This window comes from Camelus ferus, chromosome 2 (genome assembly GCF_009834535.1).
Source record: "Camelus ferus isolate YT-003-E chromosome 2, BCGSAC_Cfer_1.0, whole genome shotgun sequence".
NCBI lineage: Eukaryota > Metazoa > Chordata > Mammalia > Artiodactyla > Camelidae > Camelus > Camelus ferus.
In genome coordinates this window covers 23,977,864-23,994,382 of record NC_045697.1, presented here as the reverse complement: position 1 = coordinate 23,994,382, position 16,519 = coordinate 23,977,864, and positions in this window count along the sequence as shown.

The window sequence follows — 16,519 nt, the reverse complement described above, 5'->3', positions numbered from 1 at the left end:
CTTTATTCAGTCATCTGTTGATGGACATTTAGGCTGTTTCCATGTCTTGTCACTGAAAATGAATTGTTTTATGCCCTTCAGGTACCAAATGGACTGAAGACTCTGAGATGTTATTAGCATTTCCAAAGCACACCAAACAGGCAATGAGAGCCTCTGAAGACTACAATCCAAGTATGCATTCAAAGCGTGACCAAAGCAGCTTTTATGTAACTTAGACTTCTTTTCAGGGTCCACCAAGACTTCTTTTAATGTCTAATGTGTATCTTGTGCTATTTCTTCTGTGTCTCTGTGCCTTTGCTTCTTGCTTTTCTCAGGGTCATATAGTGTGTTTCTATCAAATACACACACATTACATACACATACAGATGCACACAGACATATATATTACAGAGGGACAGAGAAAGAGACAGTGTGTGTGTGAGGGTCATATACTCTGTTAGACTTTGAACATGTGTAGACAAAAAATAAAAATAAATTCATCATTTCTTTTTTCAGCAGCATGTAAAACAATGAAGCTAGAACACTCCGTTACACCATACCCCCAAATAAACTCAAAATGGATCAAAGACTTAAACATAAGACAAGATACAATAAACCTTCTAGAGGAAAATATAAGCAAAACATTATCTGACATACATCTGAAAAATTTTCTCCTAGAAGAAATAAAAGCACAAATAAACAATTGGGACCTAATGAAACTTACAAGCTTCTGCACAGCAAAGGAAACCATAAGTAAAACAAAAAGACAACCTATGGAATGGGAGAAAATCTTTGCAAATGAAACCGACAAAGGCTTGATCTCCAGAATATATAAGCAGCTCATATGACTTAATAAGAAAAAAACAAACAACCCCATCCAAAGATGGGCAAAAGACCTGAACAAGCAATCCCCCAAGGAAGACATACAAATGATCAATAGGCACGTGAAAAAATGCTCAATGTCACTAATTATCAGAGAAATGCAAATCAAAACTACAATGAGGTATCACCTCACATCAGTCAGAATGGCCATCATTCAAAAATCTACAAATGACAAATGCTGTAGAGGCTGTGGAGAAAGGGGAACCCTCCTACACTGCTGGTGGGAATGCAGTTTGGTGCAGCCACTGTGGAAAACAGTATGGAGATTCCTCAAAAGATTAGGAATAGACTTACCATACGACCCAGGAATCCCGCTCCTGGGCTTATATCCAGAAGGAACCCTACTTCAGGATGACACCTGCACCCCAATGTTCATAGCAGCACTATTTACAACAGCCAAGACATGGAAACAGCCTAAATGTCCATCAACAGATGACTGGATAAAGAAGATGTCATATATTTACACAATGGAATACTACTCAGCCATAAAAACTGACAGCATAATGCCATTTGCAGGAACATGGATGCTCCTGGAGAATGTCATTCTAAGTGAAGTAAGCCAGAAAGAGAAAGAAAAATACCATATGAGATCGCTCATATGTGGAATCTAAAAAACAAAAACAAAAAAACAAAGCATAAATACAAAACAGAGATAGACTCATAGACATAGAATACAAACTTGTGGTTGCCAAGGGGGTGGAGGGTGGGAAGGGATAGACAGGATTTCAAAATTGTAGAATAAACAAGATTATACTGTAAAGCACAGGGAAATATACACAAGATCTTGTGGTACCTCACAGAGAAAAAAATGTGACAATGAATATATATATGTTCATGTATAATTGAAAAATTGTGCTCTACACTGGAATTTGACACAACATTGTAAACTGATTATAAATCAATAAAACATGTTAAAAATTACTAAATATAAATAAAAAAAAGAAATCACTACGATGAATTAAAGAAAAATGAGAGAAATCAGTATGGTCTTTTGCCTAAAAGCAATACTATTTTATCAATCTAAATATGATAAACAGAAAAAATTCATATAGAAACAAAAACATTTTTTTAAATTTATTTTTAATTATCAAATTAAGTGGTGTCACTTGACTTACCAAGTGCTATGCTGGTGCTTGGGTTGGATAATTGAAAAATATCAGATGTGAAGTTTCATAACTGAAATAAGCCTAATTTTGATTCTACTAAATTAGACAGAAATGACAAAGAAAAACTTAGTGGTATCAAGGTATTATTCTACTGCCTCCTTTTAATCTACCTCAAGTGTTTAAATTACATTCAGGTTTACCCCTTACCTATGTGGCTCCAACCTCCCCTTGGGAAACATTCATTTCTTTCCACAGCAGAACTATCTGGCAGGAATAGTTGCAGGATTAATAGGCATGAATGGACCTAAAGATTTTGTCTACAAATTGGGCACTGATTTGGGGGAAAGTGTATTGCCCACTTTTCATGGCAGAAATGACTGGCCATGGTTGGGCTCAACTGTAGTCCCATCGCCTCACTGAAGTAAAACATGGTCAGTGAACGGGTTTCTCTCTTTTTAACAAATGAAAGAAATAGCAGAGGAATACTATATTTGTAAAGATTTCCCTTTTTAAGCATTATACATTTCAGTTGTTGCAATAATGTGAAATTTACCTTTTATTCAGATGGCTGAACCTAGCTTGTGGTTTTACTTAAATGAGAACAATAGTTAAAAATTACAATTTGCTATTTCCACTTTTTAAGCCACAATATGAGAAAGAATAATTAAATCACAGTTAGTGTTGTGTGTTTCAAGCTTGGAAAAGAGATTTTGATCAAGTCTTTAAGTAGAAATATTTATTTGAGGAGATGCAGGGAATGGTATCTACTTACAGGAGACAATACTTTGTAGGAAAGAAAATATGTATAATAAAATATGCCAAAAAGTAACGTGATAAGCATGTAAGGAATGATGCATATAAACCACTATGCAAGTTAAGAGAAGGAATAGATTATTTCTTATTATTGTAAGCAGGGAGAACTTTAGTAGTTCGTTGATTTTAATAATTCTTGAAGGATAAACTACTGATAGTTAATAAAACAGAGTGAGAGAATGTATGGATAAAGACAAGAATGAGGATTAGAAAAAAAGGCCAGTATTTCAATAAATCTCATGTATAATTTTTAGTGAGGAAATAGTGGGAAATATGGCTTGGGCAAAAGAGCCAGACCATAGGTGTTTTGAATATTCAATATACAATTTTATTCTATTCTCATGGCAAAATGAAATCCCTGAAGTTTTAATGGCAGATGTAGTTGATCTAAGAACAATATTGCAAAAGGTCTACTCTGATGGTGACCTGGGAGATTAAATGGGAGAATATATGTGATATTCTCGTAGGAATAAAGACAATCCCTACTTCTTTTATGATCATACACTGCTTTAATACAAATTGATTTATTGTTTACTCAATATTCAGTTTATTGTATGGTAATTATCTACATATTGATCTACAAAAGATAGAGAATGTCTAGTGAACAGAGATTTTGCCTTTCACTTCTGTATCTTTATACCAGTGAAATGCTAAGCTCGTGGTAAATATGAATCAAATAAAGAAATAACTGTGTTTGGAAAGAAGAACAAAAAGTCAAAAAAGTAAACATAGATGTTTTGAATACTCAGAAAATAACCATGTTGTTGACGGAAGGAGCAACAACAGGAGAAGGCCTCAGCTTGGGGCAGAAAGAAAGTGTAGTTTTAAATACATTAAGGCAGAAAATATTGATAAAATATTTAGATCAGAAATGTCCAGAAGGCAATTACTAGCAGTTGGATTATATTCTGGGTGAAAAGAGATGAACTGATACTCCAAAGATTAGGACAAAAATGACGAGAAAAAACTCAGAGTTAATAAGATTAAGACGTAACAAGGATAACCACTGCATATGTTTCTCTGAAGAAAATCTGAAAAGTTGGGGTTTTAATTCTATAATAATATTTTAATTTTATGATTTGCAAAGAATAACATAAGAATTATCAAACCAGAATTAATTTTCTCCATAATGAAAAAAGCAGTTGTATTTAAAAAAAAAAAAACCACAGAAAGGACAGAACCATCAAAACTGAGATAATGAAACTAAAATCCATTGAATGTAAATGTTTTGCCACAAATGACAGTTAATTAATAGCCAAAGGAGTACCCTTTAAATGTAGATTCTCATTTTCTTTTTCAATCTTTTCTGATCTTCAGCAGGTACATTTTTAAACATTTCCAATTTTTTATTCTTTTAGTGGTTATACTCATATTTTATAAGATCAGTTTAAATAGGAAATAGATGCAAATCTGATTTATCATCCTTGATTTGTTTGTTAGTTGTTTTCCATTGCTGACAGATATTCAGCTTTTCTATTTGACCTCGAAGTTTGAATATTTCATACCTGAAATGTGTCCTAGGATGGAACTGTTTTTTTTGGTAAACATATATATTTTTTATTGAAGTATAGTCAGTTTACAATGTTGTATGAATCTCATGTACAGCACAATGAGTCAGTCATACATGAACACACATATATTTGCTTGCATATTTTTTCACCATAAGTCACTGCAAGATATTGAATATAGTTCCTTGCACTATACAGTATGAATTTATTATTTATCGATTTTATATATATTAGTATTTGCAGATCTTGAACTCCCAATTTATCCCTTCCCACTTTCCCTTCTGGTAACCATAAGTTTGTTTCCTATGTCTGTGAGTCTGTTTGTGTTTGGAAATAAGTGTGTTTGTCTTTTTTTTTTTTTTATTCCACATACAAGTGATGTCCATATGGTATATTTCTTTATTTTTCTGGCTTATTTCAATTAGAATGACATTCTTCAAGTCAATCCATGTTGCTATAAATGGTATTATTTTATTATTTTTTACGGCTGAGTAGTATTCCATTGTAAAAATATACCACAACTTCCTTATCCAGTCATCTGTTGATGGACATTTAGGTTCTTTCCATATCTTGGCTATTATAAACAGTGCTGCTATGAACATTGAGGTGCATGTGTCTTTTTGAACTAAGGTTCCCTCTGGACATATGCCCAGGAGTGGGATTGCTAGATCATATGGTAAGTTTGTTTTTAGTCTCTTGAGGAATCTGCATACTATTTTCCATAACAGCTGCACTAAACTACATTCCCACCAACAGTGTAGGAGGGCTTTCTCTTCTTCACACCCTCTCCAGCATTTACCATTTGTGGAGTTTTGAATGATAGCCATTCTCACTGGTGTGAGGTGAACCCTCACTGTAGCTTTGATCTGCATTTCTCTGATAATTAGCAATATTGAGCATTTTATCATGTGCCTATTGGCCATTTGTATGTCTTCACTGGAGAATTGCTTGTTTACGTCTTCCACTCAGTTTTGCGTTGTGCTGTTTGTTTTTTTCTTATTAGGTTGTATGAGCTATTTATACATTCTAGAAATCAAGCCCTTGTCCCACTGTTTGCAAATATTTCCTACCTATCTGTAGGTTCTTTTTGTTTTGGTTTCCTCTGCTTTGCAAATGCTTATAAGTTTAATTAGGTCCCTAGGAGAACATTGCTGAGATTTAGGTCAGATCATATTTGCCTATGTTTTCTTCTAAGAGGTTTATAGTATTTTGTCTTGTATTTAAGTCTTTAAACCATTTTGAGTTTATTTTTGTGTATGGTGTGAGGGAGTATTCTAACTTCAAACTATCTGGAAATCTTTAGGGTTTTGCCAACCATGCAAACACCTATACTGCTATGTTCACCACAGAGATGTGTATATACATGAATTTCATATTAGTCTGTCACAGAAATAAATGTTTGCTGAGAAATTAGCAAAAGCTTAATGTAATGGGAAAGAGCACTGAATATATCTGACAAAATGACTGCCCCTATGAAACATGAAGTCTCATGGGAGTGGGCAGGCAAAAACTAAAATAAATATGTCATAAACATATTTAAATGTGTTAAATTCTATGGAGCAATGTAAAGCAAAGAAAGGAAACATGAAATACAGAAGATAGGGTAGCTTGTTCAGTGAAGAACTCACTAAGAAATAGATAATGGCAGTGAGGGAGGGAGAGATGTTCACACAGGAAGAAGAAAAAGTGAAAAATTCGGTGTTAGGAGCATTTTATTGTGTTTGAAAACCAACAGACAGGACATGGTGGCTAAGACTGAAAGAATTATGGGGGATTGCACTGTAAAGTATTCTGTAGTGGAGACAGTTGGAGACTATATTTTGAAGGGCTTTGCAGGCCACTACAAGGATATATATTGCCTTTTACTTTGACAGAAATGGAAAGTCACTGGAGGGTTTGAGCAGAGAAATGATATAATGTGCCATACATTTAACAGGATAATACAGATTGCTGTGTTGTGAGCAGGCTGACTCTAGGGAGCAAGGGTGGTGGAGACTGGGAGATCAGCTGGGAAGTGACTGCAATCATCTAGCCAAGAGAAGATAATAGCTTGGATGATGGTGGTAGTGAGGGAAGCGAGAAGAGACACTGGAATTTGAGATATATTTAAATTTAGGATTTGATGAGATATTGGATGTATGGCGTGAGATAAAGAGAAGATTGGAAAATAACAAGGTTTTTGGCCTCACAACTGGAAAAGTAGATAAGTTGTTTTTCATAGAGATGAAATTTCCTAAGTTTCATTAACAAAAATGTTTCATTTACTTTCCCACTAAAAGAAATCCATTGATATTGCCTGTCTTCTGATGGTGTCAGCTCTCTTCTTATTTACTGTTTTGAATTTATATGTTTCTGTACTCATCTTACTGTAGTCTCAGAGGGGGAGGAGAAAATAGCATGAACTCACTTTACATTTTTACTGAAATGTCCTCAAATTGTTTTTCAGTATGAAGAAACTGATACAAGAAAATAATTTGCCTTTTTAAACAACAAATGAAAGATATCCTTAATTTAGTTACTATTTTAAAAAGTAAGTTTAATATTACAAAGCAATACTGTATGTATTACACGGAGAGACAGTTAACACATAGCAGAAAATAGCATTTTTTTCATGTCAGGGATACCAAGATTCAAATCTCATTTACTCACTCATAATCATAGAACCCTGGACGAGTATGGTATATTTTTGAAACATAAGTTTTCTTATATGTGAAATGGGAAAATTAATTTTATCTATGTCATAGACTGAAAATTAAATAAAAATGTCATATGCACTACATAATACAATACTTAATAGGGCTTGACATATGATGAGGGCTCAACAGGTTTTAAATAATTCATTATTATCCATGATTAAGAACTAATCAATTTTGGGGTCAGCAGTTCTAAACTAAATACTGTTTTTCTACTATCCTTCCAACTAACGGAAGACAAAGCAATTATACTTTTCTTTCATTTTGTTTTAAGTTAGTACATAATGAAACTCAGATGAATATAGGGATTAGTATTTTGAGTGGCTTCATTTCACAATGACTGTTTGTAATTTTCACAATGAAAATTTTGTGAACATTTCACCAGGCAGTCATCGCAGCCAATGCCTGGGCATGTGTCTGAAATGATGCCTGATAGACTAAAAATATTCAGTCAATAACACTATGTGATAAATCACTAGTAATATATAAATTAAAGCAAACATTACTTATTAAAACCCTATGTCTTGATGCATGCAGTTTTTTCCTGATGAGAGATTTACCTCAAAGAGTCTTTCTACGTGTGTAGAGTAAAATAATAATTGCTATTGTATTTAAGTACCATGTTTAGACAGTATTGAATATCTGATGTGTCCGAGATTGTGGCTACAGGCATTTACATCTATTCAAAGTGTTTTGCAACTGATACAGGACAGACTTTGGCAAATGAGAAAACAAGGCATTTGTATACAATCTGTGTGCATAAGACTGTGGAGAAGCTGACCAGCAGTAATCAGATAATCTCTTATTTGATTTTTACACAGGGCAGATGTAATCAGTCTTCCCCCACTTTACTGATGGAAAAATAAAGAGAGCAAGAAACTTTCTCAACAGCAAAGAATTAGGAAGTTTAAGAACTGGAACTGGAACCCAAGTTTATCCCCCAAAAAAGTCATAGGTTGTTTTATTTTTGGTCTTTTTATCAATGTATCTTTGCGAGTGGCTTGCCTTCAATTAACCAATGCAGACTTTTAACAATTTGTACATTAAAAAAATATTTCTTACCTGTTGTAAAGTGGAGACAAGAGAGTGGTATCTATGAAAATTCCATCCAGATTCTGGGTATTTCCTCAGAATGATTTAGTAACACTAATCACTTTTCGTAAGCCTCATTCTATTGGCCTGATAGACTTTGTCTCGTCTCCAAAGGTACGTGATAACTTAGTTAATCAAAGATTATGAATAAATCAATAGGAACTTACGATGATTCAAATCATTTTATAAAGAAAGAAAGTATTCCCCCAAATCAAGATCATGTATGTGAATATTGCACCAAAGTAATGAAAGCTTTGACTTTCAGGAAAATTTATAGACGGAGACGGTAATATGATGTAGAACGTCACTAAAGCTACAAAATGTAAAAGCATGACATAAAACTTTGAAGACACATCATTTCTGTCAAAAGCATCAGCACTATGTTTCAAACTTCCATCACAAAGCCCCCAGATTCTACTGCAAAGGCTGAGGACACACAGTAGAGAAGTATGCAATCTGCAATTTTATACAAGCAGATGAAATTCAGGTTCACACAGGCTGTGTTTCTCCTGTAAACCTCAGGAGCATAATTCCCTTAAGGTAGCTCTCCTTGGACAGCGTTAACTTTCTGGCAGTAGGTACTGTTTAGCATGAACATCTGACACTGCTCTTAAGAGGTTTCTTAGGTACCCAGTGGCCCCAGTTGGTGTGTAGGATATATACATAGTTTAAATAGTTCTCTTGACTTCTGGCAATTTCTGACAAACTAGAAATCCCAGCAGGAACTAAAATGACATTCATTGACAGCTATGGGATGGTCTGCATTGTATTTCACCTTCCAGCATTTTTACTCTTTCAATAAAGTGTATCATCAAGAGGAATGGGAGGCCTGTCAGGTCACAAATACACTGTAAATAAAAAAATGACAGTTTTGCTTTTTGTATAAATAGGGACTGATGTGGAGCTTAGTTAAAGTCATCCAGACTCATGTATAAAGTTGAGAAATAGAACAAATTTACTGTGATATTTCAAAAATCTATTTGACACCTAGTTGGATTTGAGGAATGAGTGATGCCACCACAAAATTTCATAATAAATCTAACAAGATCTTACGCCACGGAGCCATGCCATCCATGGTGAAACCTACAAGTTGCCTGTGGGTCTCTCATTTCTAGGAACTGTTCTGTTCATATATATGGTTATTGGGCAGCTCCATAAAAGTCCTTTCCTTGCTATATTAATATTCCTGAGCAGCTGCTCTTCAAGGGTAGGGGTGGGGTGATTATGACAAAGAATACGTCAATCAGTCCCTTTCTCGGGGATTTAGAATTAAGAATAAAAGTATTGGGCATTCTCTTTTGGGTAATAGGACCAATGATATAAAAACTCAGTGTATACTGAACAAATTCCATCTGTAACTTGAGAAAAGCAGCAACAGAAAGACTCGTTTAGAAATGCTCATAAAGCAGACATGCTGTAAGGAGCAGAGTAGGAGGGAAAATGCACTGGATCCCTATGCCCAGCTTCAGTCCATTTTCGAGGCCCCTATATATTCTGAGATATGCATCCTTTGTCTCTGTAGCAAGTTTCTTATGATTTTCTTAACCTAATGCAAGGTGTTGATGGAATCAAAAGAGTTCTCACTGATACTCTCTACTAAGGGAAATAAACTGTTTCTAGTCATGCCCCTTCTGGCAGAAAGCATACATTAAACAAATATCTTATGATAACGGAGAATATTGGTGGAATAAACACCACATTAAGTTTTCAGATAATCAGGGTAACAGAGTAGAAAAATATGAGTTTGAAAGCCAAGAACACAGATTCTGATTCTGATTTTATCATGTATGTGTTCTTGGGTTAATTATGTAACTTCCTTCATCTCAGTGGTCATAGACAGATTTAACATGTGTAGTCACACAGGTCCCCACATTCAGAAGGGTCTTGGGATTTAATGTTCTGCTTTCATTATGTTGAAAGTCTCAATAACTTTCTCTTCCAATGTGTGTTTTGTAAGTGCAGTTTGATGGGACAATGGAGCCTGCACTGGGAGCTTGGAATCTTGGCTCATGTAACCCTGCTTTCTACTGTCCTCAACCTCCCCAGGGAGGGTACTTCTCTGTCCATTTCTGACCTTCTGACACCTTGGTCCCCACTCAGACTCCTTCTCCCAACACCTGGTTTGTATCTGTAGCTGCCCTCTGCCTAGAGCTGCAACTGGGTTGCATCACTGGAGCAGGGAGTCCTGTATTCTACCATCACATTTTGTCCCTGCTGGGAGTGTGGGTGCAGGGACTGTCAGGTCAGATGCATGCCTCATGGGCTCCTAGGGTGGGGCAACACAACCTCTTCTCCCTTGAGATGACAGCACCACAGCACAGCATATCTGGCAGGTGTCTCTGCAGGAGCCCTTCTTTCATTCCTGATCCTGATAACTGTATCTGGGGATGAAGATTGAGATCCTGGGGAATCATCCATCCACAGTGCATTGGATTTTTGCAACATTTTCCCTTTTACTCTGGCCCTGCAAATTATGTAGCTAGCCCTTGGCTCTGGGGTGGAATAAGGCTGTCATCCTGATTCCAAATAAGGAGTTAGCCTTTTCTGTGGTTTTTCTAAATAAAAGAGGTTCATAAGGTTTCTAAGAATCAATTTGCACGTGGCTATTTTGGTGAAAGAAAAGCAAGTCATAAGGTGGGCAGAATGAGGGAAGTACTGCAGAGAAGAAAGCACGATGTCTTTCTCCTCTGGATCACCCTCTATAGCTTCCTAGCTGGTGTGTCACTACTGCTTGCAGGACAGTGCACAGTTATTCTCAGCAGGGAGCAGCCTCCTCTGATTTAACCCATTGTGCGCACATTCATTTCTATTAAACAAAAGATTAAAAAACACCATGGAGTTAAAGAAAATGGAGGATATTGAACATACTATGGAAGAATTAAGATGAATTAAAACTGTCAATGTAAAGCACATGGAATACTACAGTATACAGTATAAGTCTGCTATGTAGAAGTTATAATTCACATAATATTTTTGATGTCGTGGCAGCTGAAAACTACCTGCATAGTGTTATACTTCTTTCATCCAAGTAAATGTATTGAAGTCCAGTCGTAAATTTGTTAGCTTTTGATTCTCTACAGTTAAGGGAGACATGGGTAATTTGATATAGTGGCTATTCATAAATATTTACAGACTTCATTTTGGACACTATTTTCAAGCCCTTCCTTATCAGTTATGCTAACACAAGAAACAACATTGACTGATTTAATTTTCACCTTTTTCACCTGTCCCTGCTTAGTTGCTAGTAAAAATGTTATGAAGTAGTGAAATAACCAAAAGTCAGACAGACAGGAACTGAAGGAAATAAGAGAATTAGGGGTAAACTTCTTATAGAGTCACAACCATATGGATTATATAAAATCTGGCTTTATCTATACATACAGATATATTCTTAGACATTAAGTACATGTGAAATTCTAGTCCATTTTTAAATAAGAGGCTTTGATTTGGTAGTGTTCAATTGTCTAAGTACAACCAAATAAACCAGTATTTGAATAATTACAGTGGTTTACATGAAGGAGGATTTAGACATGAGTTAAAGAGTTTACATTAATTTTTTTAACCCTCAAACTTGTCTAACATTGTAACCACATCTCTATTGTATTTTTACAGTCATTTCTCATAATTCTGTATATAAACCCTGTTATTAATGGCACAACAAGTAACATTAAATCTGTAAGTATGGAGTTGAGGAGTTGAAATTCTAATGTAGACGTAGCCATGGCCAAACTTTGTAAGGTTGCCTATGTCTATACCGATGCACAGAGGATGGAATGGTGTAGCATAAAGCCATTGTTGAGACTACACAGTGCCTATTATTTCACATGAGGAAACCAAAGAGTAAAGACTGAATTCTTAGTTCATGGTTATACAATAAATAATAAAACCAAACCTAGATAACTGAGATACGCTGCTATCTAAACTCAGCAGATGCTTCTAAAATCAAACCGACATTTGCTATTGTTTAGAATCTGAAAGTAAATCTACACTTACTTGTAATTACTTACTCTGTAATTTACATCTTTTCCTGACAACTTATATCATCAGTTTCCATAATTCACAGCTTATGTATATTCAAAAAGTAAGGTAAAACTTAGAACCTCATGTAATGAGACCACCAAAGATTAAAATGTTTGCCTGAGGGCAAGCAAGGTCTTGAAATCAGGCCATTTCACTATCAAGCTAATATTTTATTTGCCTTTGCATATGATAAATATGTTAATGCAATTCTGAAAACTTTTGAGATACGAATACAATAAATCATTTCAGTGGCCTTTTTAGAACTGAACTATGAGGGAACCTAATAGGTACTGGAAATCCCATTTGATGTCATCATTTTAGAGTCAAAGATCTGATTAATATTCATTGGCTTTGTCTGAAATTGAAAGAGTATGATGTTTATCAACATATAATGGTGTTTGTTCATTACATTGATTTTTATTATGAGTTTTCACAATTTGAAATAATAACTACAAAAACAACCCAAATGGATTTCTGATTGTTCATTGTTTATAGCATCTGTAGAAAATATGTTGGCATGACATTCACAACTAGCATGCTTTATTTAAAATTAAAGGGAAAATAGTACTAATTATAAACATTGTCTATAATGGAGCTTTGTGGTTTACATAATTACATTTTGTAAAAGAAAGGAGGCAAGCTTGGTCTGACTTCATTTTTCCATCAAAAAGGATCTGACTGTCTTCCTCCCATGGTACCAGCTGCACTGTTCTTTTCATGAGATCAGTGTGCATTTCAATAGCCTGCAGAGAGAGTTTACTTTCTAAGAGCTGCCTCTTGCAAATGTGCCAGGGGAAGGATAATTTTGCTGTCTGTAATAGCATGTGGAGGGCTAGTCCTGTCCAGAAATTTTGCTTCACAAGCTATGACTAGACCAGCACTGCCACCAAAAAATCCCAGTCTCAAATAAAAAGGTATTTTTCTGCCACTGTTCCCAAGGAGTATTTTCCAAATTAAATAAATGTATAAATAAATTAAAAAAGTAAATAATTTATTTCATGGTTTCTAATCTTAGGCTTTCCTCTTATTTTTTACATGTAGAAAAAAATACATTAAAACAGACAGAAGGACTCAAAAGTGAAAATTAAAATGACTTGGCTAAATACACTTCATTTAAATTTTCAAGGTAGTAAATGAGAAGAACTAAAATAAATATTCCAAGCAATGAAAAGCTATGTCTTTTCCTCAAAATAATATAAATCAGCATATTGAAAATAAAACATTGTTTTTTAATGTTTAACAGAAAAAATGTATAAAGTGAAAGGAAATTCACAGAATTTACATTGGTAACACAGGATGTATGTAAGAACCTTTTGGGGACCTTTCCATACCCTAGATTGTCTCTGTTTTTCAGACAAAATGACCCGCATGCCTTAGATAACATTCATTTCTACTTCTTTAGAGTCCAGAGAAGTGTCTTGTATAATGGATTCTTATAATTATGATAGCTTTCTACCACGTTATATTTAATGAAATGGACAAATTCTAGGTACTGCTTTGATGTTTTACTCATCGTGTGACCTTGAGTAAAGTAATTCATATCTCTGTTCCCTTTGTTTCCACATCTTTAAAGTGAGGAGAGGGTTAATAAATACCTACAGGCAAGTTAGCCACAGTCTAACATAATACCTAATGAAAATATCTGATGACATTTCTTCATAAATAATTTTAGTAATGAATTATATATGAGAAGTCAATTATAGAAAATAAAGGTAAGAGCAAGCAGAGAACATCAAAGGTCTACAAAACATGATAGAATCTATACTTGTTCTACGTATCATTTGATATAAGCAATAAAATTAGAAGGATGTAAATGCAAAATAAATCTGTAGCTTTTAAAACTATTCAAGCCTTAGAAGAGAATGCTGCAATACAAAAATATTTAGAAACATAATCCTAATCCTTTCTTCAGGGATTAGAAAAAAGAAACTAACAAGGCAAAAAACTACTCCTTGGTGGAAGTTTTTAATCACTTCATAATATAACCTGCTCTAGCGCACATTTAATTAATTATTATTAAATGTTAACAATATGTGTTGGTGATAGCTCCCTATTGCTAAGAATCATCATCTTTTAATGTGCCTGAAAATATTTTTGGAACCAAAACCTCTTTTGGAAGGTATTCCTTTTAACAAAGTCTACTGAATGGTTATAGGCTGAGAAAAGGAGCTTGTATGAAGGATGATTCTTGTTATTTTAATATTATTAAAAAAATAAAAAGACAAATCTCAAAGACCAGAAGAAGATTACACGTTTACTGAATTAAACTAAAATGTAAATTCATTACTGATTCATATTCTGAAAAAGAAAGAAGACTAAGTTGCATTAGGATGATTGATATAACAAAGGAAATTTTGAAGTGTAAACATAAATCAAATGATTTGCTTTATCCAGAGCTAAGAAATAAATAGCACAATATAACTACTTTAACCAATAGAATTTAAACCATTACTGAAGAAACAGTTTATATAATCTTAACCCTGTATTAAATGTGGTTCTATTTATTGAGCACACATATGTGCCAGGTTCTATAGTAGATGTTGACGTTTCAAAGACATCATTCTTAAGCCAAGAATCAGAATTCACAGTCTAATGGAAAAGACATTACCCATAAGTACCTAGTTTCAATTTTAGGTGGTAAAGGACACATTTATGCTGTTCCTCCTCCCCAGCACTCTGTGTCTACTACAAAATGTGCCTAGCTCTCATTTACTACTGTGATCTAATGGAATTTGTCATCTCCCATGTTCAGGCTGTTTGGATTCAGTGATTTAATGGCTAGGATCTACTGAAGATGAGTTAAATACACACCCCAGCTCACTGAATAGCCAGACCATCAGTGACTTCCAGAATGGGCCTCTGATCCACACTAGGCCAACTGGCACCCTCCACTATGATTCCTAACATGCTATCCTCTGATGGCAGATGCATGCCTAGTTATATAAGTGGTCTTACTTCCAACTGTGTAGAAAAAGTTGGAAGGGAACATGGTACTGAGACATCTAAGTACTGCTGCTATTTTTGTGCTGAGCCCTGCCTTTCCCATCATTTTACTATTTGAAACAATGGCTATTTTTTCCTATGTCAGGTTGAATTGCATTTTGATGGCTGATGACCATTTATTGGTTTCCGTGCATGATTTCCACAAATAATTAATACTTACGATAAATAATAAAAAAGAGTATTTCTGGAGGTATTACATCCATCAGGTTCTTCACTTCTCCTGGGAGGAAGGCAGATTACAGAAATAGTGAAAAAATGCAGTTACAATAAACTTATAAAAGCTTTGGGGATACTTTAAAAATATTTTGCTAAGAGGGATTGATTCAGATAGGAGAAATCCCTAGGTGGATACGTAAGTAATGTAAGCAATGGTTGTCTAAGGGAGTTTTATGGAACTTCACTTCTGTACACTAGTTTTAGGGATCAAATTTTGGTTTCTTAAAATTTGTTCACATTTTAAAAGGTCTATACTAAAAATTCACTTATAAATTAAATTCAGTGTCTCATATGAAATGTTGTACATTGCATTTTCAACTTGTTCTGCTGGGCAATTTCAATTTTATGAATACATCAGGTTAAAATTGACCTTGCTGTCTCTCTAAATACATTTGTATTTTTATAGATATATAAGAGACTAGAAATAATATAGTTCTGTTCAGTAGAAATTATATAGTTCTCCATCAGACTTAGCCAAACATGCATATATTTATTTTGGATTAGATAAGGAAGCCCCCAACATCAAGATAAGCATGTCATACTCAATTTAATACTAAATAAATGTCCACCTTTTGTATTATGTGATTAACAGGGTGACCCCAGGCTCTGTGTCCTTTCTTAGCAAGAGTGTCTTCCACTGTAAATGAGAAGCAGATAGATTATCTGTAATTTAAGACTATGTGTGGCTTAAATGTTATATGCTTAAGATGAGGTCTGAGACACATTAAGTATCCCCCAAAATTATCAGCTTCATTCTTATTAGAATTTCACTTCTATTATTATTGATGAATCAAGATATCTTTTTTATTTCTTATTTCATGTTTAAATGTAATGTTCATAGAAAAAATAATATGCAAAAAATGATAATGAATTTGGTTTAAAAATACATGAGAAAATATATAAGAAGTCTTGTTATGCTAGTATACTGGCATTAAATGTTTGACAAGTATAAATTCCATTATATTCAAACATATGTATAAAACAAAAACTAAAGAGTCCAATTTTTTTGCACATTGACAACAAGTAAGAAAGTAATGGAGATTATTTGGTTCCACTTGTCAAAGGGATAAAATATGCATAATACTCAGCATGATTTTAAGCAGTGCTGTCTTTCAAAATATTTCTGTATTTGTTACCATATTACATCATTTAAAAACTAATAAAATCTAGTATAAAATAAGAATTTTCAGCTTTTAATTGAAATCAA